This window comes from Eptesicus fuscus, chromosome 7 (genome assembly GCF_027574615.1).
Source record: "Eptesicus fuscus isolate TK198812 chromosome 7, DD_ASM_mEF_20220401, whole genome shotgun sequence".
Classification (NCBI taxonomy): Eukaryota; Metazoa; Chordata; class Mammalia; order Chiroptera; family Vespertilionidae; genus Eptesicus; species Eptesicus fuscus.
The window spans coordinates 74,502,513-74,527,353 of NC_072479.1; the positions used below are offsets into that span (position 1 = coordinate 74,502,513).

At 39.4% G+C, this 24,841-nt stretch overlaps 1 long non-coding RNA gene across 1 annotated transcript; it reads right to left on the bottom strand.

The window, feature by feature from the left end:
* Window positions 1-18,461: 18,461 nt before the first annotated feature.
* On the bottom strand, window positions 18,462-24,510 carry LOC114231154 (uncharacterized). Its single transcript, XR_003617128.2, has 3 exons — window positions 24,463-24,510; window positions 24,255-24,338; window positions 18,462-18,761 (listed from the first exon to the last, which is right to left on the bottom strand). It is a non-coding gene; the product is annotated as an uncharacterized LOC114231154 (long non-coding RNA).
* Between the last annotated feature and the right edge of the window lie 331 nt (window positions 24,511-24,841).

The following is a 24,841-nucleotide window of genomic DNA, read 5'->3' on the forward strand; positions in this document are numbered from 1 at the left end:
AGAAGTCCCAGATGCTATTGATGGGGTGTAAATTGGTATAACTGAATGAAAACTATGTAGTATTATCTCAGTAGTGCATATTCTGTGAGTCCCTAGCTCCATTTCCAGGTTTATCTGTCCTAAATGGTGCATGTGTGCACTCCAGGACATGTGGAAGAACGTTCACAAAAGCATTATTTGCATTAACCTAACCTGGAAGCAATCCAAATTTCCATCAATAATAAATGGGTAAATAAATTCTGGGATATTCATTCAATGCAAATACTCCGTTGCAATGAAAATGAAGGAACTATAGATGGAAACAACATTGATAAGCCTCCAAAACACTATCTTGAGTGATAGAATCCAGGCACAAAAGAATATACAATTCTATTGAAATCAAGTTAAACACAAACAAAAATTATAGTTTTTAGTGGTGCAAATATGCGTGATAAAACTATAAAGGTTGGGATGATAGATGAGGAGGGGCTGCGGGGGCTTTTGGAATCTGACAATGGTTCTTGATTTGGAGGTGGTTACACAGGTGACTATCTTAATTCCATGAGCTGTACATGTTTTGTGTACTTTATTACATGTATATTACATTTCATAATAAGAGGTTAAGTTTTAAGGACTAAATTCTATCAGTCCTATCTACATCAAATGTCCATTATGAGTCAAGTAAGAATTGTAAAGGCATTTTAAAACTATAATGTACCATAAGTTTATACTGTTGCTATTTCTATTAATAACATTAGGCAAGTAGAAGCAAAAAGCTGTGATTAACAATGTCAATCCTAGAGTAGTTTATCCTCAATGAAGAAATCACATTTCTAATAGGGCATAATGGCTACCAGCCGAAGCTCTGTTAAAATAAATTCATCCTGTCTAGACCAACTCAGCATCAAAAGTAAAAACAGATGACTTAGCTATTTCCTTTTCTTTTTAAATACAACTAGTAATACTCATTGATATGAGTTTGGGGTTAAATATATGAGGATTAAGTCAGAAAACTCAAGGTAAGAATTGAAAACAAAAAAGGAAAATTCTTATTGAAAACCTAAAAGCATAATCTAAATTATTATGTTTCTTCTGGCTTCTTGTGTATAGCTGGTGTTTATTTTAAACAGGTACTCTTTATTATTTTTAATAATAACACCTATAATAAGATTAATAATAATAGATAGTAACTATGTATACTGATCTTCAGAGAATGTTTTATTTAATATGTTCACTCTCTGAGCTTAGTATTTTTTTTTAGTAAGAATTTTTTCTTTAATTCTCTGTACCCTTACATGTCTAGAATCTGTTACCTATTACTATTAATAAATTATTAATAAATTATTTTCATACTGCTCTTCTCTCTTCAGCGATATAGTGATATGCATAAAGACAGGAGTATTTATGAACTGTATGTTTGTATGTCTCCTTCGATTTTATACTATAACCCTAGGACTACTCCTCAACTTTCCCTTTCTCCCTCCTGATTGTACTTTTGTCCTGTATTTTAAAAGTCTCTAGATTTGGTCTATTCTTCTTTCTCATCGGAAATGGTTTTAGTATCATCCCCTCCTAACAGCTATTAAAATGACCTCCGAACAGGGTCTTCTGCTTCTAACCTCTCTCTCCATACTTCATTCTTCACATCAAACACTTTCCAAAGCACAAGATTTGATCAGATCTCTCCCTCTTCTTGAAATTTTGATGGCTTATTCCAGCCTCTAGTTTTTCTGCTGCCACCAGTCCCTCCCTGCCATGCCCCTGTGGGCCCCAGAGATACCTTCTGCTACCAATACACTGAACCTTCGGGCATGCGCCGAACTCGGCCTTCCTGTGTCGGTGTCGGTTTCCCATTTCTTTCTACCGGCGCGCAGTGGGCATGTTCAATGTGCTCATTGACAGCAAAACTGTGAGACCTTTATGGAGAGACACCGGCCTCCCATAGACAGTTGGTTACTTTCTACTTTGGGCTCCCAAAGCAACTGGTTCATATCTTGGTTGTCAGTTAGTGCTCAATAACACGTGCCTCTTTTTGTTATTTTTCTAATCCTTATGAACCATAAACACAACTGTTGCAGGTGAATAAGGAAACTCCTTTGAGGGACCTGGCAATGGCTGCTGCTAGAGGAAAGCTGTCCCTTTCATTTCAGCCTTCCAACTGCATGGATAGTCAGTAGATAAAAATCAGACGTTTCCTCTCTACCGGATCCTGCGCGAGGTACCGGGACACAATGAATCATAATCCCATTTTTCATTGTGCTGTATACCTGGTGAAATAATAGACCTACCAGGACGGGGTGTGAGAAAAGTGTTTTCCCATTTGCCTTACTCATAAGAGATGCCTGGAATATCCCATGCAGAAAGGATCAGCTTTTCTTTTCTTTTTCTCATCTTAGCCTTTAAAATAGCCCCTTTCATCATAAATTGCTCCTAAAAGCATTTCTCAGCTACTCTGTCACTTGACCTGAGCATTTCAAAGTATCCCCTGAAGAATCTAATTCGAAGAAAGAAATCTTCAGTTGCGATGATGTGAAATTGATCCTCAGGCACATGTTCTCCTTACTCAGACAGCGGTTGTAACCACCATCCTATTAAGTGGCGCCAATTATGTTGGAGAGCCCATCATGTGACCATGGTGCTAGCTAGCCCCTTGAATGAGATCCTTCAGATGTATAGGCCTCGTAGAAAGTAAATAATCACAGATCATCAAGGAAGCCTTACTTTTCACAATTAGTTCTAAGGGTGGATATATAAGATATGATGCTAAGGTATTCCTTTTGTTTAAAGAAAATAAATTTTTTATTTCTAATGCAAACAACTTTATCTATGTCTAGCCCTAACAACAACAAAACTTTAAGTAAAGGTTTTATGTTAATTATTACACACACACGCACACACACACACACACGCGCACACACACACACACACACACTAAATTCTCATCTCCCAGACCAGGTTGAAAGTGAAAGTTAAACATTCTGGTTAATTATATTCCTATGCATGTCACTCATATGTGATTAGGTTTCTAAGACTTAGAGTTGGTAAACATTTATAAAAGAGAATAAATCTGTTGATATAATTTAGGCTAGCCTCATATATTTCCCTATATTACTTAAAATGCTCTTCATTTTGTCACATTTCCTAAATTTGAGCCAATTCATTTTTTATTTCAGTTAACCAGTTCTGCATTGAAAATATGGATGCTCCAAAGAGTCCAGCCATTCTCACCTTAGAACCATTCAGATCAGTTTTTCCCCTGAGACATCTTGGTGAGAATTAGTGTCCGATAGATTTCCCCCTAGAATCTAGCTGAAAATAGAGGCAGTCGATATTGGGAGTTTTAATGAATAATGAACTAAAAGAATTGGTGGTGTAGAAGAAAGAACCCTACTGGGATAGAGGGTAGATTGGATGGTTTCTAGTGAGGGGCTTTTGGGTACCAAAGGAAACTATGAGAACATCCAATACTTAGAGGAAATGTTATTGGTTAGCTTGTTTTAGCAGAAAGCAGCAGGAAATTTCAGTTAAAATTAGCTTATACAGAAGTCAGGCAGGCTACATGCATGTAGAGCTGAACTCCACTCTTCTGTCATCTCTTGCCTTTGTCTTTCTCTGCATATTGGCTTCAACTTCAACCCAATGGAAAGAAGGTTGTAACAATTCCAGGGGCCAACTCCAGATGCCACACAACAATACCCAGAGGAAGATGGCACTATCTCTTCCTGTGTGTCACTGTAGGGTGGTTCAACCTTTCTCTGAAGCCCCCAACTGAACTTCCCCATTATGTCCTATTGGTTGGAATTATGCCACAAGCAAAAATTATGCACAAATCAATCTCTGCCTGGGGAAGGAGAGATTGTCTCAGATCAATCAGAATTTAGCCCCTGGAGCTAGAGGTAGGGACCATATCCCTTGAATCACCCAGCCCCATGGAGGAGGATGCATACCTAAACAAAAGGGAAGTTGTGTTAGGACAGAAAAACCAAGGAAATTGGTTATTGTTTGTACAAAGAGTGTCTTTCACAAGGAGTGAAGGATGCATGATTCTATGAAGTGGGAGAGAAAGGGGGAAGGTACAAGGGGAAGGTTCCAAATACAAAATTCATAAGCTTCAAGCTTTTGCCTGGAGCTCAACTCTAACTTTAAACTCATCTTTAATTAATATCTATTATCATGGTATACCAGTCACAGATATACCTGTCAATAGAGATTTTCTATTTACCAAGTACATGTTAATAGAAACAGTGTGTTAATAGAATTATTGAGTGTACTAACTAGGACATCATGCTTCCTTTTCCCCAGCAAAGCTAAAGAAAAACAATTAATTTTTGCTATAACTGTTTCAAATACATGTGTCTTGTAGTTTAATGAAAAGATCATTTGATATATGCATGGGTGTCTACTGTTTTGTGATTGGATGCTAATGAGGGGTTATAAATTGTTTAATATTTAGATGCATAGTCATTAGTTGTACTTTCTAGTATTCTGATATCATGATTGCTATTTTCTTACTTATTTACTTGTTTATGTATTCAAACTAGTGGCCTGGTGCACAAAATTCATGCACGGGGGGAGAGGGGGTTCCTCAGCCCAGCCTGCACCCTCTCCAATCTGGGACCCCTTGGGGGATGTCCAACAGCTGGTTTAGGCCCGATCCCGCAGATTAGGCACTAACTGCTTCTGCCTGCCAGCCTGATCTTCCTCTAACCCTCTTCCTTGCCAGCCTGATTGATGCCTAACTGCTCCCCTGCCAGTCCAATTGCCCCCAACTGCCCTCCCCTGCCGGCCTGGTCACCCCCAACTGCCCTCCCCTGCTGTCCCGATCACCCCCAACTGCCCTTCCCTGCCAGCCTGATTGCCCCTAACTGCTCTCCCCTGCCAGCCTGGTTTCCTCCACTGCCCTCCCCTGGTGGCCCAGTCTCCCACAGCTGCCCTCCCTTGCCAGCCATCTTGTGGCAGCCATTTTGCGGCTGCCATCTTTGTGATGATGTGAGGGTGGCCATCTTGTGGCGGCCATCTTTTGATGACATGAGGGCGTCACGCGAGAGCACGAGGACCACCTAGGCTTTTATTAGTATAGATAATAGTAAGTAACATACCTGCTTACCTGATTCTAAGGACTTTATATGTTATCTCCCTCAGTCCTACAGGGTAAATCAGGGTTAATTAGGGGAAGAGGGAGGACAGAGCATTGAAGAGAGAGGGAGTAGGACAGCATAGCTGCACAGTGGGTTCAAGAAACTTAGCACATGGTGAGCCCAGAACACAGCAGGACAAGGTGAGGTGGAGAGAGATGAGCAGGGGCCCGATCTTGCAAGGCTCAGAGGCAATGGGGTAAGGAGTGTGGTCTTCATCCTGAGACAGATGATGCATCTGTTAGCTGCTTCCATCTGTATCCCCTCTGTATACATTGTCCTGTCTCACACTCAGTCTATTATTTGTCTTTCTACTTTTTCACACCATGAACTCCTAACAGTAGGGACTGGGTCTTATTTATTTACTAGAGGCCTGGTGCACGAAATTCATGCATGGGGGGTGTGTCCCTCAGCCCAGCCTGTACCCTCTCCAATCTGGGATCCCTCTCACCATCCAGGACTGCTGGCTCTCAACCACTTGCTTGCCTGCCTGCCTGATTGCCCCTACCTGCTTCTGCCTGCCAGCCTGAAAACCCCCTAACCACTCCCCTGCCAGCCTGATGCCTAACTGCTCCCCTGCCAGCCCGATTGCCCCTAACTGTCCTTCCCTGCAGGCCTGGTCACCCCCAACTGCCCTCCTCTGCTGGCCTGGTCACTCCTAACTGCCCTCCCTTGCCAGCCTGATCACCCCCAACTGCCTTCCCCTGCAGGCCTGGTCACCCCTAACTGCCCTCCCCTGCCAGCCTGGTCACCATTAACTGTCCTCCCCTGCAGGCCTGGTTGCCCCCAACTGCCCTCCCCTGCTGGCCCAGTCATCCCTAGCTGCCCTCCCTTACCAGACTGGTTGCCCCTAACTACCCTTCCCTGCAGGCCTGGTCCACCCCAACTGCCCTCCCCTACAGGCCTGGGCCCCCCCAACTGCCCTCCTCTGCTGACCTGGTCCCCCCCTACTGCCCTCCCCTGCAGGCCTGGTCCCCCCCAACTGCCCTCCCTTGTAGGCCTGGTCCCTCCCAACTGCCCTCCCTTGCAGGCCTGGTCCCTCCCAACTGCCCTCCCTTGCTGGCCATCTTGTGTCCACCTGGGGGTGGCCATCTTTGACCACATGGGAGCGGCCATTTTGTGTGTTGGAGTGACAGTCAATTTGCGTATTACCCTTTTATTAGATAGGATAATATTTGTCATCTATGTATTTAATGCCCAGCACTAGGCAAACTCTAAGAATACAAAGTTTGGCAAAAACAGAAAGAATTTTCATGAACAAATAGATGTTTTACTCAGTAAGCTTAGAAGATTTAAGCTCTTGAGGGATGCCCACATTTTAAAAATTATCCAATTGAAAACACATCTTGTAGGAACTAACAAAGAGAGAAAGAAAAAGGAAATAAATTAGCTAAATTTTCTTCAGAGAGAGAAATAGTTTGGTACATAACTAATATTGTTTCAAGAATTTTTTTTTAAACTTCTTGTAGAGGCAAGTTTGCATTTGGGAGGAAGCTGTTGGGAAATATACGGTTCACTCAGTCCCTGTTGCCTTATCTCCATGGATGGTAAACACTTTGTGTGCCCACACTGATGATTTCATCTACCATCACACCTTTGCAAATAGCTATCTCATTATCAAATGCATGTAGAAAAACTGAAGGTGGGAAACCATAGAATCTAACAAATATACGTCTGTCCAGCTAATGAATGAAGCATATACTTAAAAATATTTTGTTTTGTAAAATGTAGGAATTTTGACTGTCAAGACCTTGGAGGTAGGAACTGTTTTTTATAATTAGATAATTCATGCCACTCCTTAGTGTTTACTACAGTATTTTCAATTCAGCATTTGGTTGAATATTTTATACTGAGAAAAATAAATAGTCCATTTAAAAAAAACTTACATTTGACATGTGCTCCTTGCTTATTTGGAAAAAAAAAAAAGCAAAATAAGGCCCTAAAGGCAGAAACAAAAATATAATTTTGAAACTACTGTCAATTAGAAATGCATTTAAATAGCAATTTCTATTTATGTGCAAAAATCTCAAAGTTGAGTGCGATTAAAGCAGGAAAAATTATGTAAAGTCACAGGAAAGTGAAGTTCATCCTTTATATCTGATTCAGTTCAATCCAATCTGATTAAATAAATACCTTGCAAAAGCCCAGATGGAAGTTAATGAGGGCATGACTAAAGACACTAGCAATGAAAATAGAAAGACAATTGAGCAACATTGCTTCACAGGATAAAATACAAACTCCTTCGCATGGCATGAAAGTTCCTTCTCGATCATGCTTCTGATCGCCTCTTCTGCTTCATCTTTTGCCAAACTACCCCTTGTCCCAGCCATTGAACACTGTCTGGGATTTCCCCACATCCTTCCTATCTCCCTGCCTTTTCCCCCAGCATTTCATTTTGAATATATTCTTAAAGTCTTAAAGAATATTACAGTGAGCATCCATATGTCCACTACCTAGATTTTATTATTAATGTTTTATTGTACTTCTTTTTATCATATATCTACTCACCCCTCTATCCCTCTATCCATCAAAGTAAATTGCAGTCACCTGTAGTCTTTCCCCCTAAATACTTGACTAGAGATCAGTACTGGTTTATATGGCCTTTTATTTTTCTGCTGTGGTCAATTTTTATATATAGTAAAATATGCAGATCTTTAGTGCACCATTTACTGGATTTTGACAAATGCTGGGTAATATAAACCCCTATTGAGATATAGCAATTTACCATCATCTCAGGAATTTCTAGCCTGGCCTTCCAGAGGCAACCACTGCTCATTTTTTTTTTTTCCCCATCAGAGATGAGATTTGTCTTTCCTGTCGTTTAACTTAATGTAAATAGAATTATACAGCATGTATATACCCTCATACTGTTTTTGAATGGAGCTGAGTGTATCAATAGCTCATTCCTTGATTATCCATTCCCCTGTTGACAGACATCTGGGCTAGTTCCAGTATTTGGCTATTACATAGAAAGCTGCTATGAACATTTTTGTATAAGACTTTCTTTGGATATATGTTTTCATTTCTATTGGTAAGTATGAGTGGAGTTGCTGGATCCTAGCAACTTATATATTACTTATATATTTTATAAGTAATAGCCAAATCTCTTTCCAAAGAAGTTGTACTGTGTTATACTTTTCTTCCAGCATATGAGAGTTCTGCTTGCCCCACATTTCCATCAACATTTGGTGTTGTCAGTCTTTTTCATTTTAGCCATTCTGGTGGGTATGTAGTGGCATCTCGTTATGGTTTAATTTGCATTTACCTGGTGACTAATGATGTTGAGCTCTTTCTCATGTGCTTATTACATATTTGTATTCTTCCTTTTGTGACCTATCTGTCCAAATCTTTGTCTTTTTATTATTGAGTTATAGGAGTGCTTTATATATCCTGGTTATAGGTCTTCTGTCAGACATAAGTTTTTTAAATGTTTTCTCTAGTCTGTGGCTTTCCTATATATTTTCTTAATAGTATCCTTTGGTAATCAGAAGTTTTTAATTTTATAAAGTCTTCTCAATTTTTTTAATGGCTAATCGTTTCCATTTCCTGTCTAAAACTTGCCTATTTCCAAGACACAAAGATATTCTTCTATTTTTTTCTCTTGAAAGCTTTATGGTTTTTTAGCTTTCATATTTAGATCTATGATCTAACTTGATTTACTTTTTATGAACAGTGTGAGGTAGAGGCTGAGATTTATTTTTCACATAGCTATTTCAGAATGATTTATTGAAAAAATTTCTTTTTCCCATAGGATAGCTTTGGTGCTTTGTCAATCAAATGGTCCTTTAAGTGCAGACCTCTTTGGGGGCTCTCAGTTCTGTTTTATTGATCTTTGTTAATATTTATGCCAATACTATAATTTATTGATTATTGTAACTTTATAGTAAGTTTTGAAATCATGTAGTACAGATGCTCCAATTTTTTCAAGTTTCCTTTGTATTCCAGTTAAATGTGGACAAAAGTTTCCTTTGTGTTTCCATTTAAATTTTAGAATCAGCTTGTTGATTTCTACAAAAAGGCCCTTCCTAGATTATAATTGGGTGGCATTGATCTGGAGATCAATTTTGTGTCCTGTCATCTTTAAAAACAATTTTTTTCTCTATGGTGTTTTGTATATTAGAACCCTGCCTGAAATATGCCCTTCCTCCTTCCCTTCCTTCCTTCCTTCCTTCCTTCCTTCCTTCCTTCTTCCCTTCCTTCCTTCCTTCCTTCCTTCCTTCCTTCCTTCCTTCCATTTTTGTAAGTGAAATGTGCTTTTTCTAAAATCACTAAAAGGCAGCTCCTATCTATTTTTCAGGACTCAATTCAAATAGCACTTCTTTTAACTGTTAACATAAAAACATTCAAGGGGGGGGATGGAGGGGTAATGTGGGGATAAGGACACATATGTAATAACTTAATCAATAAAGAAAAAAAAAACACATTCAAACCTGTAAATAATTTTTGTGAGTTTATTTGAGCCAATCTGTTGACAAATGCCAGGAAGCAGAACCTCAACGAATTGAGATAATGCTCTGGAGAATGGCGGGTTACATCTGTATTTATATATTGCAATCAAAGGAAGAGATATAGGTGGGTTACATGAAATCCATTGGTGATAGACTAGAGAGGCGGGGGAAAGCAAAGTGGCGGGGGCTGTGGGGGGACCTCTGGACTGAATAAAAAGTAAAATGATAGACCAAATACTTAGGTGGGTGCAGGAACAATTAACATGATAACAATGAAGGAATTTGTGGTATCTGTCCTGGCGTCTACCAGGTACATTAGGTTGTGCCTCCAAGGGGTCCAGAAAAAGGGAAGTTACAAGTTACCCAGACATTTCAAGGGTATGTTATTATAGATGCAAAAATACAGATAGGCTCAGTTAAGGTAAAGGCTGACCTTGTCAGCAGAGATACCGGCCTAGGATGTAACTACCCACCATAACTGCTTTTAGTTAAAGTTTCATTTCAGACCATCCTTTGTGGTTACTTTAGGTCTCTGAGTTTGCAAGAGCGCCATGCAGGCCTTCCCTGAGCTTGTCAGGTTAGCATGTGGCCCCTTTTGTCCACATAAGTCTCCCCAGTCAATCCTCTCTGCAGGTAGAATTAATTGCTTATTCCTTCTTCTGAGTCCACCACTGGTTATACATACTTCAGTAGAGCTTATCCTATTGTATTATGATTGTTTTTGGTTATATACATATATTTCTTTCAATATTTTACTCACCTGGTATGGTAACTAGCACATAGTAAACCTGGTATGGTAACTAGCACATAGTAAACCATCCTTGATTTTTACCATCAAACTCTTTATTGGCATCTACTATACACCAGAGGTTGCATGTGGGGGACACAGAAAAAACCATGTACACAGATAAGTGAATAAAATAATTGCAGATAATGCTAAGTATATATAAAGACAGAAAAACCAGGGGAAGGGATAGAGGGGATTAGAGAGCATGTGCAATGACCTTACCTCAGCTGGTCAACGAAAGACTGAGGAAGGGACATCTGACCTAAGACATGCATGACAGACACGGAGCATCCATAAGGACTTCTCGGGGGAAGAGCATATGAGGCAGCAGAATCAGGAAGTGCAAAAGCCCTGAGGTGAATCAAGCTTAGAACGAGGAAGGGACAATTATTGAGCAATTAAGTGTGTCTAGCTGAGAAAGGTGTCTGGGAAAGCTTCACAGAGCCAAGGCTTGAGAAAATGAGTAGGTGTTATCCTGGGAGAGAAATCAGAGGGAAAATATTCTAGGCAGAGGGAATTATGTATGGCAAGAAGAAATATACAGGCAAAGGGGAGAATGGAAGGAGATGAGGTTACAGAGGTAGGCGGAAGCCAAAAAATGTAGGTCTGTAGACCATACAAAGGAGTTTGGATTTTATTCTGATGGCAAAAGAAAGTTATTAAAGTCAGAAGTCAGTACAGCTTGGCCCGTGTTGCTCAGTGGTTGAACATTGACCTATGAACCAGGAGGTCACGGTTCGATTCCTGGTCAGGGCACATACCCGGGGTTGCAGGCTTGATCCCCAATGGGGGTCATGCAGGAAGCAGCCAATCAATGATTCTCTCTTATCATTCATGTTTCTATATTTCTCTCCTTTTTCTTTCTCTCTCTGAAATCAATAAAAATATACTTTTAGAAAGAAAAAAGAAGTCAGTACAGTATATGCTTTGTGAAGACCTCTGTGGGTCCTAAGCGGCAAATAGACAGGTAGGTGGGGCAAGAGAGAAAGAAAGTCCTGAGAACAGTTGGGAGACAGTTGCAGCTGACTGGGTGAGAGATAAGGGAGATTTTGACCAAAGTTCTTCAGTGGAATTGATGAAAAGTGGTCACCTTTGGGCTATATTGGAGGTGTTACAGACAGGTCTTATCTATGACTGAATATGTGTCACAAGGAGAACAGGATGAAGGATAAATGCCACTTTTTTTGGCCTGGGTGTGTCATTTGGCCATTTACCGAGATGACATTTGGACAGATGGAGTGGGAAGGGGGAGAGGCCAGGAATCAGGAGCTCCATTGTGGAAGTGTTCAGTTTGAGATGCCTGTTATTTATCGAAGAAGAGCTGTCCAGTAGGTCCCTGGATATATGAGTCTGGAAATCAGAGGAAAGGTCAGAACTGGATGTACTTGGGAGTCATAAGCATATGGCAGGTATCCAAGACCATGGGCCTGGATGAGGTCACTAGAGAGGAAAAGAGTTCTGAGGAGCAAAGGATATTGGGAAAGAGGAACTGTCACGACAGGATAATATCAGGAGCACGTGATGTCAGGAAAGCTTAGAGAAGGAAATGTTTCAGCAAAGAATAAGTAAGCAAACAAATCAAATGATAGGTGGAAAGTTGACCTGTAGGAATTTTTAAAAATGAAATGAGTTGGTGGCTTTAATAAACTCCATTTCAGTAGAGTGGTATTCACAAAACATTGATGGTAGTGATTACAGGGGCAAAAAGGAGACAGGTAACATGGACAATTTCAAAATTTTGTCCTGAAGATGATAAAAAAAACAATCTGTAGTGCTAAAGACTACTTAAAGTCAAAGGATTTGTTTTAATCATTTATTTTTTAACATGGATTACATTAAGTCATGTTTGTATGCAGATGGACATAACCATGGATCGGCTGTGTCTTGCATGCCCCCTACTGGGGATTGAGCCTGCAACCCAGGCATGTGCCCTGACCAGGAATCTCACCAGTGACCTCTTGGTTCATGAGTCAACTCTCAACCACTGAGCCACACCAGCCAGGAATAACATTGATTTATTTTTTGAACTCCTCAGTGTCAAGCATAATTACTAGGATCAATATAGTATTACTGATATTTATTAATATGAAATCTCTAATTAGTAAATCTATCATTGCCATTTCTTTTGTTGTTAATCCTCCCCCAAGGATATTTTTTCCCATTGATTTTTAGAGAGAGTGGAAGAATGGAAGGAGAGAGAGAGAGAGAGAGAGAGAGAGAGAGAGATAGAGAGATCAATTGGTTGCCTCCAATAAGAGCCCAGACCAGGCCAGAGATATGCAACCCTTTGGTGCCCAGGTCGGTGCTCTAACCACTGAGAAACACCGGCCAGGGCCATCTCCATTTTCTATCAGTATTTTCTTGTTGACATTTGCTGCAATGCCATGAAATATTGGTATTCACTGAAATGCCAATGCCATTGATTAAAAAAGTCAATCTTCATACATGACCCTAGAATTCCTACCATCTAGTCCAGTGGTCGGCAAACTCATTAGTCAACAGAGCCAATTATCAACAGTACAACGATTGAAATTTCTTTGGAGAGCCAATTTTTTTAAACTTAAACTTCTTCTAACGCCACTTCTTCAAAATAGACTCACCCAGGCCGTGGTATTTTGTGGAAGAGCCACACTCAAGGGGCCAAAGAGCCGCATGTGGCTCACGAGCCGCAGTTTGCCAGCCACGGATCTAGTCAATTAACACATCCATTAGCTGGAACCCTTTGCCTGGGAAGGTGGAGTATTCTAAAAAATTGCATTAATATAACTTTTTTTAATTTAATTATTTTAAACTCTTATAATATACTACATATGAATAAATGGCTATTTTCTATTTGACTTATGGACATATAAACAAAAAAGGGTGGCGAAATCCTTGTTAAAATGATTCCTTGGTTAAAATTAAAAACAAAAAAAGGAGGCCTTGGCTTTAGACAGGAGAAAGGACATTTATAAATTCCATTTTAAGAGGAAGAAGGATTGAGTACATAGGTACTACTGTACATAGGATGGTAGATTTGGTGGTAAATAAATAAATAAAGGAGTAAAAAAAAAATGGTAAGGGACTCCTTAAGACTTGAAAATAGATTAGACGTTGGAAATTGAAGAGAAGTAAAAAGCACTTAAAGGATTCCAGCCAAAACCGGTTTGGCTCAGTGGATAGAGCGTCGGCCTGCGGACTCAAGGGTCCCAGGTTCGATTCCGGTCAAGGGCATGTACCTTGGTTGCGGGCAAATCCCCAGTAGGGGTGTGCAAGAGGCAGGTGATCGATGTTTCTCTCTCATCGATGTTTCTAACTCTCTATCACTCTCTCTTCCTCTCTGTAAAAAATCAATAAAATATATTTAAAAAAAAAAAAGGATTCCAGCATTATAGGTGAATGTATATGTGTGTGTGTGGGAGGAGGTGCTGCTGACATACCACTGATCAGTGTGTTTAATCATTCATTCACTCACTCACTCACTCACTCAACAAGAGGGAGCATGAACAGGACAGACACTATCCCGGTCCTCAAGGAGCTTTCGGTTGAGTTTACAATGATAGTTCTAGAAGACTCCGTATTTTATGAGACGTTATAAGTAAATGTATGGCTAATGTTCTGTGGCCGTGAATAAGAACAAGGGCTGTTTGTTACTCCTGAGATGTGTTCTTCTCAGATAGCTTGAAATACTCTTTTTTAATGATAAGAATTGCTTTCTATGATGCCCACATCATAGCATTTGAAGTCAGTTGGTCACAAATCTTTGTCCTTAGATAGTTACAGGCTAAGTTGGTGCCAGTCTATTCTTCGAAGGGTTTTCTTCTGACCAGTTACCTTTAACCTTATACATACTTATGATTATACTAGAGGCCCGGTGCACAAAATTCGTGCATGGAGGGGGTTCCTCAGCCCAGCCTGCACCCTCTCCAATCTGGGAACACTCAGGGGATGTCCAATTGCCAGTTTACCACGCAGTTGGACATCCCTCTCGCAATCCGGGATGACTGGCTCCTAAGCAATCGCCTGCCTGCTTGATCGCCCCTAACCCCTCTGCCTGCTGGCCTGATCACCCCTACCTTGCCCCCCTGCCTGCCTGATCGCCCCTAAACTACTGCCCTCCCCTGCCAATCTGATCTCGCCCCTAACTGCTCTTCCCTGCTGGCCTGATCGCCCCTAACTGCCTCTGCCTGCCTGATCGCCCCTAATTGCCCTCCCCTGCAGGCCTGATCTCACACCCAACTGCCCTCCCCTATTGTCCTGATCTCGCCCCCAACTGCCCTCCCCTGCCAGCCCGATCTCGCCCCTAACTGCTTCTGCCTCAACCCCCACCACCATGGCTTTGTCCAGAAGGAACTTTGGTGTCTGGAAGATGGCCAGTTGACCTGGTCTAATTAGCATATTACCCTTTTATTAGTATAGATAGATTAGATAGGATAGGATTGCTTAAATGGGGTGGGGGGAGCCTTTTTCAGCAGGAGGAGATGCTCTTGGCAGACAAAAACACATAATCCCTATTTCCGGACTGATAGCCAGCCATATGCACTATACTGCCAAACTGGTCATTAAAAAATTTAACCGCTTTCTTACATCTTTCACCAAACAGCTGTTGCCCTTAAAACCCCTCCTCAGCCCCCACCTTAGGTTCTGCCTTCACAGTTCACCCAGTTTAGGTTCTGATTGGTCAGTTCCTATGCCAGTCAGCATCTCCGGGCCTATCTCCGGGCCTGATCATAGAGGCAGGGCTGATCAGCAGCCACCCCTGGCTGCTGGCAAGCGGGCTAAACTGCTGACCTCTGGGAGAGAAAGAGAGGCTTGGCTGCTGGTGAGGCCGGGAGAGAGAAGCAGGGTCTGATCATCCTGCTTATCTCTCTCGGCCTCGCCAGCAGTCGCTGCCACTACTGATCAGCCCCACCTCTCTGTCTCTCTGAGAGGTCAGCAGTTTAGCCCATTCGCCTGCTGCATGCGCAGCCTGGCGTTCGGTCGAGCCCCTGGTCATTGTGGATGTTACGACCCTGGCTCTTTATATATATAGATTCTCTCTTTAGATATGCTTAAACGATTATATCTTCAAGTTACTACAGTATTCGAAGTTGAGATACAGTAGAGCTTAGTGATTAAGAGTATGGACTCTGAAGTTAAATTGCCCACATTTGAAGAACAACTTTACCATATACAAATCAAGTAACCTTGGGAACATTACTGAGCCTTTCTAAGCCTCAGTTTCCTCCTCTGAGGTAATAATACAAAGAACAAAATATACACACACAAATGAGTACCTGTATAAGTGATGAAATATTATTAAACTCTGTGGATTATCCAAATATCAGTTCTTGATTTTGATATTGTGATAGTGGTGTAAGATGTTAACACTGGGTGAGGCTAGAGGAAATATACATGGAACTTCTCTATACAGTATATTTCTTTACAATTTTCCATGAATGTATAGATATTTCAAAATAAAAAAGTTCAAAAACTGTTAATAGTACCTACTTAATAGAGTTTCAGGAGGATTAAATCATTCCATATGCATATGTAAAGGACTTAGAATAGTGCTGATGTACATTAAGCATTATACAAATATTAGCCATCATTTAAAGGTGATTTTCATATATACTCTGATTCATTTTTGTATTTTAACTCCCTGTATGTTTCTCTTATTTAATAATTCTTGGGAGAACTCTCTCTGCTATGGATATTACATAGTAATATACACTGAGTGGCCAGATTATTATGACCACCTGATGTTTGTAGGCAAATTAGCCGTACACTGCATCATATGGGATATGGAAGCCGAAGGCCTGTTCGAACACCTTTGCTGTCTGCAGTTACCAAGATAAAACGTCTCCAATTTGCACAGGAACACAAGGATTGGACAGTCGAGCATTGGAAAAAAGTCATGTGGTCCAAAGAATCATGTTTCCAGTTGCATTATGCAGATGGCAGAGTGAGAATTTGGCGGAAATAGCATGAAAGCATGCATCTCACATGCATGAGTACAACCCGTTAAACTGGTGGGGGCAGTGTTATGGTTTGGGACATGTTTTCCTGGCATGATTTGGGCCCTTTAATTCATGTGGAACAATGTCTGAATAGCACAACATACCTAAGTATCGTTGCTGATCAAGTTCATCCTATCATGTTGATGGCGTATCCCAATGGAGATGGCTTCTTCCAACAAGACAATGTGCCATGCCACGGTGCTCATATTGTGCAGGAGTGGTTTCAAGAACATGAGGGAGACTTTACCTTGCTTAGGTGGCCACCACAATCACCAGATCTCAATCCAATCCAGCATTTGTGGGACAAAGATAAAAGAGCCATCAGGCAGCTGGTTCCATAACCATTAAATCTCACAGAACTGGGCAGTGCTATTCATCAGGCATGGTGTCAGATTCCTCACATCACCTTTCAACATCTCATGGAGTCAATGCCCAGAAGAATCGTTGCAGTATTGAAGGCAAAAGGTGGCCCAACAAAGTACTGATGGGTGGTCATAATAATCTGGCCACTCAGTGTATATGTATATGTACTATATTTACATTTATAATTTAGAATAATGTTGGGCATTGTTAAAGAGAAAACCACAGACCCAAAGTCGAGTCACTTGTGCTAAAGCCCATAACACTGAACCTAGACTTGATACCTGACCTCATTGCAGTTTCAAACTTCTCCAGGAATATAATCTTAGTCAGTCTGGAATTTTTTAGTCGGTACCCCTGAGGTAATCTGTTGCGATGACCCTCTCCATCCACTCCCCCATCTACACACCACACACACAAACACACTAAGTAAGCTGAATCAATTTGCCTGATAAGACCTCAACCTTTCCCTAAGGTAGGGTAACCTTGCCTGAAACTTTCCTTTCTTTTCTTGTTAATAACTTTCTTGCCCCTCCCCTTTCTGATTATAAAAGCCTTCCTTATTGTACAGCTTCTCAGAGCTTTGTACTTGCTAGATGGAAAGCTACCAAATTCATGAATCACCCAACAAAGCCAATTAGATCTTCAAATTTACTGGAAAGAATTTTTTGTTCTTTAACAGCACCCAACCAGCTTCCTACAAATGTTCCTTTAACATTCTCCTAATGTTAACATCTTAGTAATCATGGTATATTTTTCAAAACTGTTAACTAAGCTATAAACTTTACTTGATTTCACCAGTTTTGTTTTGTTTTCTCCCCACTAACGTCTTTCTCTGTTCCAGAATTCAGTCCAGGGAACCATATTACATTAAGTTGTCCTATCTTAATAGTACCTGTCAGTTATTTTGTAGAATATCCCTCAACTTAGGTTTGTCTGATATTTTCTCATGATTAGAGTAGGATTATGGATCTGGTGAAGATTTCCACAGAGGTGAAGTGCCATTGTCATTGTATCATATCATAACATACATGACACCCACATGACTTATCACTGATATTAACCTTGAATGATTGGTTAAGGTGATGTATTCCAGATTTCTCCACTGTAAAGTTATGACTTTTTCTTTCCAGACCTTTTTTCTTTTCTATACTTCGAAAGCAAGTCACTCAGTCTAGCCTATATCCAAAGTACAGGAAATTATGCACTACCTCCTGAGGCAAAAGTATCTAAATATATTATTTGCAATTTCTTGCAAAAAAAGATTTGTCCCTCATCCACAATGTATTTAGTTATTCAATCATTTATTTATGTCAATATGGATGTATGGACGTTGTTTTATTCTTTGAATTATAAACCAATATTATTATAATTTATTTTGTTGCTCAAATTGTTTCAGTTATTGTGTGTCTTAGTCTTTGGGAGTTCTTTTAGGTTAACTCCTATGCATTTTTGGATATTTTTTGTTTTTAACCATTCTTTGGGAGCATCATAAATGATGAGGTATACAAAAATGTACTATGTATAAATTAAACACATTGGCATCCTCTAGAACCTTCATTTATGTGGGCAGGTAACTTTATGAAATTCTACAGTAAAGCTCCCTTATATCATTTGAAATTTTGTTAAAGCATAGGGTTCCTTGAAAATTTTCACATATTGTTCCACTACAAAAAAAGAACTTGAAAACAACTGATAGAACATTGGGTGTTCCCTATGCTTTTCACCCTCTGCTTCTTACTAAAGTGAGAAACCTGTTAAAAGAATCCTTTCATGATTTTATTTTCCTATGAAAAATAATAGTACAGTAAACAGATCTGCTTGGTTGAGAGGAAGGGCCTCATGATCTTGTTATCTTATTGCTTCACAAATTCCACAATAGCATTGCCAACTACTCTAAGAATGCCTTTCTGAATATTTATCCCACAGGTTCGTACAGAGGCTTTTCTGAGCCACCAGGCATTCATGAACATGACTATACTGGCAGTCAGGTGACTTTCTGGAGAGAAATGCAAATGCAGTGAAGATCTTTGTATCATCTATAAGTAGGTCAGAAAGAAGTCAGGAAGCTGAGCTGGAAGAGGAACAAATGATTTTATTGAGAAACCTACATAATTAGTGGATTTGTCATTTAAATATACTTTAAAAAATATAACCGTATAAAGTGTCTACTTTGTACTAAGCACTAGAACACTTTCACATTTAATTCTTATGAACTTAGAGGTTAAGTCTTTACCCAAGGTCATATTTTAGGATTTCCATTGCAAGTGATAGAAAATCCAAAACTGCAGTGGCACTTAGAGAGTTTATTTCTCTCTTGTGTAAAAGTCTGTGAGGTGAGCTGTTACAGTGCTTCAAGGTATGCATGGCCTTGACCTCCTGGTCCAAAATGGAAGCACATGTGCTCTAAATAGGAGGAAGGAAGAAGAGGTCAAAGAAGGTACACATGCTGCTCTTTAGGAAGATTCCCAGAAGCTTCCCTATGACACTTCCATTTACAGCCTTTGGTCAGAACTTAGACATGTAGACATGTCTAGCTGCTTAATAGACTGGAAATGTAATAGTTCTTTTTTCTCAGTGGCTTTGTGCCCAGCTAAGTTTTTTATCTCTACAGAAGGGGAAGGCAGACATTAGGGATGAATGGAAGTCTCTGCAGTAGTCGTAAGGATAAAGATAGGTTTGAACTCAGATGTGTCTTACCATCGTGTTCTTTCTAAACCAGATCTTTTCATGGAGAAAAGTATAGAAAATGTGTTGAATTGGCCCCACTTTTTGCATTACCAGATTAATTGAAAGAAAGGAACATGCATGTGATGGGATAAAAAGAAGCTGAAGAATCATAAAGTGCACTTTCAAGCTTCCTTTACATGGGTAAGGAATCCTATATAATAAAAGAGAAACATGCAAATTGACCATACCTCCACTACGCCCACCAGCCAATCAGGAGGGAGTATGCAAATTAACCCAACCAAAATGGTGGTTAATTTGCATATCCAGGCACAGAGCGAAGACTGAAGACAGTGTAGAAGGAAGCCAAGCGCTGCAGAAAGGAGTGAAGCTGCGGAGAAGCAAGCAAGCGGGGCGGCAGAGAAGGGAGGGAAGCAGGCGGGGCGGTGGAGAGGGAGGGAAGCAGGAGGGGCGGCGGAGAGGGAGGGAAGCAGGCGGGGCGGCGGAGACCACCGCAGGAAGCCCTATTCTTGCAGGAATATTCCTGCAACGGGTCTCTAGTAATCTTTATAAGTATTCGGTCCTCCTGAAAAGAAAGGACAATACTTTGAGGACCACCTCTCCATAACGCTAGACCAGACCAGGGCTGTCCAAAATAGCAGCCACTAGCTAGCTACAGGTGGCTACTGAGCCCTTGAAATACGACTAGTTAGAATTGAGATGTACCATAAGTTTAAAACACATCCTGAATTTCAAAGACTTAGTACAAAGAATGAAATATATCTCAATAACATTTATATTAATGACATGTTGAGATAACATAAAATATAATTACTAAATTAATTTCACATATTTGTTTTTACTTCTTAAACATAGCTACTGGATTTAAAATTACATGTGTGACTTGCATTGTGGATTATGCTTATTTCTATTGGAAATCAATTTTTCTAGAAGACAAAAGATTGTCCTACAGCTGCCCTATCCTTGAAACAGTTTTTCAGAATGCTCATAGGATCTCTGAGAAAGTGTTCTCCAAGGATTTTTACAAGAGTCATGTGGCAAATTTGGTTCAAATAAATGACCCCAAGTTCTTTCTGGGGTCTCTCTCCCAAGATCTATGAAGTGTGAATGATGTTGACTATCCCCTTGATAACTAGTATGGATTGACTGCAACACTTGGATTGTACTGAGCATCGCTAGCCCATGCTTCTGAGGCGTATGACCATTGATTGTTCTTACTAGAAGGATGAAGTGGTTTATTGAGATCACATTTTTTTAAAAATTCTCACCCAAGGACATGCTTTTTGTAAATTGATTTTAGAGAGGGGTGGAGGGAGAGGAGAGAAAGGAGAGAGAGAGAGAGAGAGAGAGAGAGAGAGAGAGAGAGAGAGAGAGAGAGAAGAGAAACATTGATTGGTTGCATCCCACACACATCCTGACTGTGCGGATGGAACTCACAGCCTGGGTAGGTGCCCTTACTGAAATTAAATCCATGATCTTTTGGTGCATGGGATGAGGCTCCAACCAACTGAGCTACACTGGCCAGGGCTTGAGACTACTTTTTGAAAGTACCTCTCGGGTTTATTCACATCCACAAAGGGAAATACTCCTGGGCTGGACTCAGTAATAACAGCTAGTCAGTGTAGCCTACTGGAAGAACCTCATGATTTCTCAAAGATCACTGAAATCGAGTCCTCAAGCATATTTGTAAATTCTGTAGTAATTTATTAAGTCTCTGGCCAGCTCAGAAATACTGAATTAATTAAAGCAATTAGGTGCTCTCTTGTTATCTCCTTATCTATCTTTAGCTTTAGGTTCCCTTTAGCAGTGACTGATTACAGTTTCAATTTGAAAGTTGTGTTCTCTATGTAGAAAAAGGAAGGAAGATGTAAGGAGTTTTGGATTTTTTGGTCCATTAATATTTATTATGTACTATCAGCAGTTAGTATATCTGTTCCTTGTTTTTCTATTCTGAATATATTATATATATGTAAATATATATATACACATGCATATACACATTTATATAAATACATATAGTATCTTCTTACTCTGAATATTACATATATAGAGAACCAATTTTGATGTGCTAGCTTTTTCATAAATTTCATCCCATTTCAGATTTCAAATATTCTATCTGTCCATGCTACCACTGAAATAATATTTTATTAACTTCACATTATTTAGCTCCTGCATTGTTTGCTTGAACATTTGCAAATTACACTAAAATCAATGAAAATAATCCATAACCTATAGCTTTTAAAATATATCTTTGAAAAAGGATTTTAAAAGGCTTTTTTTGTTTAACAAATACTTTCCTTGACGGAAAAAATAAAAATGTGTATTAATGATAAAGGTGAGTAAAAGGAAATAGTACAAGTGAGGAGAAATAGGTGCTTACTCAGGGTGGATTAGTTTATTTTTAAAAAGTGGCAAAGTGGTTGGTTTTAGGTATCTTAAGATATTTAATTTTTGCAGAGTAGACCACTATTGTTTTGTTTATCTTTCTTCTGGGGACATTTTGGAAATTCGTCTGCCTCACACTTCAACCTGGTGGTTCTGGTGGGAACAGCCACCGTAGAACCCAAACCAATGACATGATGCAGGTTAGGCAATGAGAGTTTTCCCCCAAAGCTTTCCTAATTGGAATTAAGGGAAGAGTCAGGTCTTCTTTAAAGAAGGCAAAACTGAAAAGGGTATGCCTCACCATTGTTGGGTTTGACAGTATACCACTGACATGCAAAGAGAAACAGATGCATAGCATGGGCAGAGAACTCTGAGAGTGTGCATCTGATTTCATTAATATCTAAAGCACAGATACATCCTACCATTAATGACAATTTAGTATATAAACCAATATATTCCCCTTTGCCTAAGTGAATGGGTTGTTTTTCTGTCACTTGAGAACCGAAAGAGTCCTAGCTAATACATTATCCTTTAGGTATCTGGCCACCAGTGAATCTTAACTCTGGTAGTCATACTTTGTGTAGTATCCTCATAGATTAAATAAAGATATGGTCCATAAAGTCTTGTGGAAGTGATGGGTCTGACTCTGTAACTAGGCCATAGAAAGTCTATCTTGTCTCTTATATTGTTTGCCGAGGAAGAAGCCAGCTTCCATGTTGTGAGAACACTCACGTAGTCTCCAGATGAGTCCCACTTGGAGAGGAACTAAGGCCACTTGCCAACGGCCAGTGCCAACTTGTCACCACGTGAATGAGCCACCTTGGAAGAAGATCCTCCAGCTCCAGAAAAGCCTTCCATGACTGTGACTTCATGAGAGACCTGATTTAGAAATACCTGCCAGGCCACCCCCAAATCCTGGGCTCAAAGAAACTGTCAGATAATGAATGTTTATAGTTGTTTCAAGTAACTGGTTTGGGGGCATTTGTTACCCAAAGGAAATATGTTATTTATGTATCAACAGATAACCCATAAAGCCTTGTAGGAACATTGAAAAGGGGGTAAAGGTACGTGAGAAGCCTAATATGGCACTTTCTCAGAGAGATGGTGAATGACTAAGTTGTCAGCAACTGATACTCAGTATTCCTATCTCCTGTCTCTTTTGCATGCTTACCTGGGAGATATATATATATACATATTATTATTATTATTACTAACCATCACAGATGCTGATAGCCCAATATAAAAGTAAGATAGCAAATCAATTCACTTGAATTCCATTTCATAACAAAGAATATGTTAGTTTAAATTAGATTCTATATTGATGCTTATTTAAACATATTAAATCTCAGACACTATTACTCATAGAAAAATAAATATTAACTTGTTGTAGACATTTAAATACATCTTTCCTTGTAGTTAATACATTAAACATAAGACTTTCTCTCAGATAAGTGAGTGATTGAGGACTTCTAATATTATCATCTAAAGAGAACTCTGTTAAATTTTCTAATTGAATTCTCTATTTGAATATTGGAGATTAAGCTTGATGTAGACTAATACATGAATACAATACATATTTTTTGGTTGATACTTTTAACCTTGTTAAATATCATTAAATGTTTCCTATTTTTTCTGCTGTTATTCTCCAAGTTTTCTAGTTTTGATAATTATTACATACTTCTAATGAAGTCAGTTCAACTCCTTACTCAAATGGTAACTCAGCAAATCATTGCAGGTGGCTCCTCCTTTGGTCTCAATGTGAGGCAGAGGGCTGAATGAAGTCACCAGCAGATAGATGTTTGTTCATGGCCCCAGCATTAACTGTGGTGTGACTTCATGTACCTTCTCTGCACTGGATTTCCCTCAACTATAAATAAGTGCCTTGAACATGTACAGTCCTAAAATTCGACAGAATTGGGAAAATCACTGAATATTGAGTCTTCAGTTAATTGCATTCGTGTTCTTGATATCTACAATTGTGTTTTGTATGATGATTTCACTGTTGGAAAGATTTGGAAAATGGAACATTATCCATAGGTAAAATTAATGTTTTAAAATGCTGTTAAGAAGAAGTATATAAAGCCAGGAATGGGTCCATAATTATAAAAATGACAATACATTATATTTTAAAAACTCTATTTTTCAAGAAATTATGACTTAAAATACAACTGAGTTACATGTTAGATAATATGTGTGAGTAATCCATACATATTATCCACAATAATCTTTTCCTTATGTTCTTCCTAATTCTTTGAGCACACAATGAAAAAGTTCTGGAATGCTAAATTTTCCCAATACTATAGTTTGATATCTATAATATGATATGTACTAGTATACATATATATATTTCTATAGCACACACTGTATATAACTCTCAAGTTAGCCAGCATTTTATTTATGAAGATGCTGAAAAATATTTACCTAAACCAGCAATGACAGGTGAAATCATGACCAGTAGAGGTTTAGTACTTGATTGACAGGAACCAACTCTTACCCAGTTTCAAGATGCCAGTGCATTGCATTATATGCTCCATTTCTTTGGACCCACACAGCAAACCTACCAAAGAACTGCCAGTATCTCCATTTTTAAAACCAAGAAAGAAAGGCAAAACAAAAAAATAATTAATTTATGCATTTTGACATATCAAAGAGAGAGGAGGAACTGAGAATTGAACATATAGCTCTAAAAATATCTTTCAAACCTTTTGTTAAGCTATGGAATCTTTTCTTAAGGCAGAAATTTCTGGTCCTGTGAAAAATAGAAAACAGATAAATTCCTGGATGCTCTGGTTGAGCAGCTGGTTTTGCTGCTTCCTTTCTCTTCCTGCCTGGCCCCCACTGCCGTATTACATCCTCAATTTGAAAACTGCTGGATTATGCCCTTACGCCTTGTCATTCTAGTGTTTGGTTTTAATCGACAATACTCATTTAGTGTACCAAACTATTCTCTAGTAACAAGAATATTTGACAAACCAGAGCAATACACTTAGGTAAGATAGTATTTGTCAAACTTTAGATATTATTATACAAGGTAGATAAGATGATGATGAGGATGTTGCTAGGATTTACTCTATAAAATCT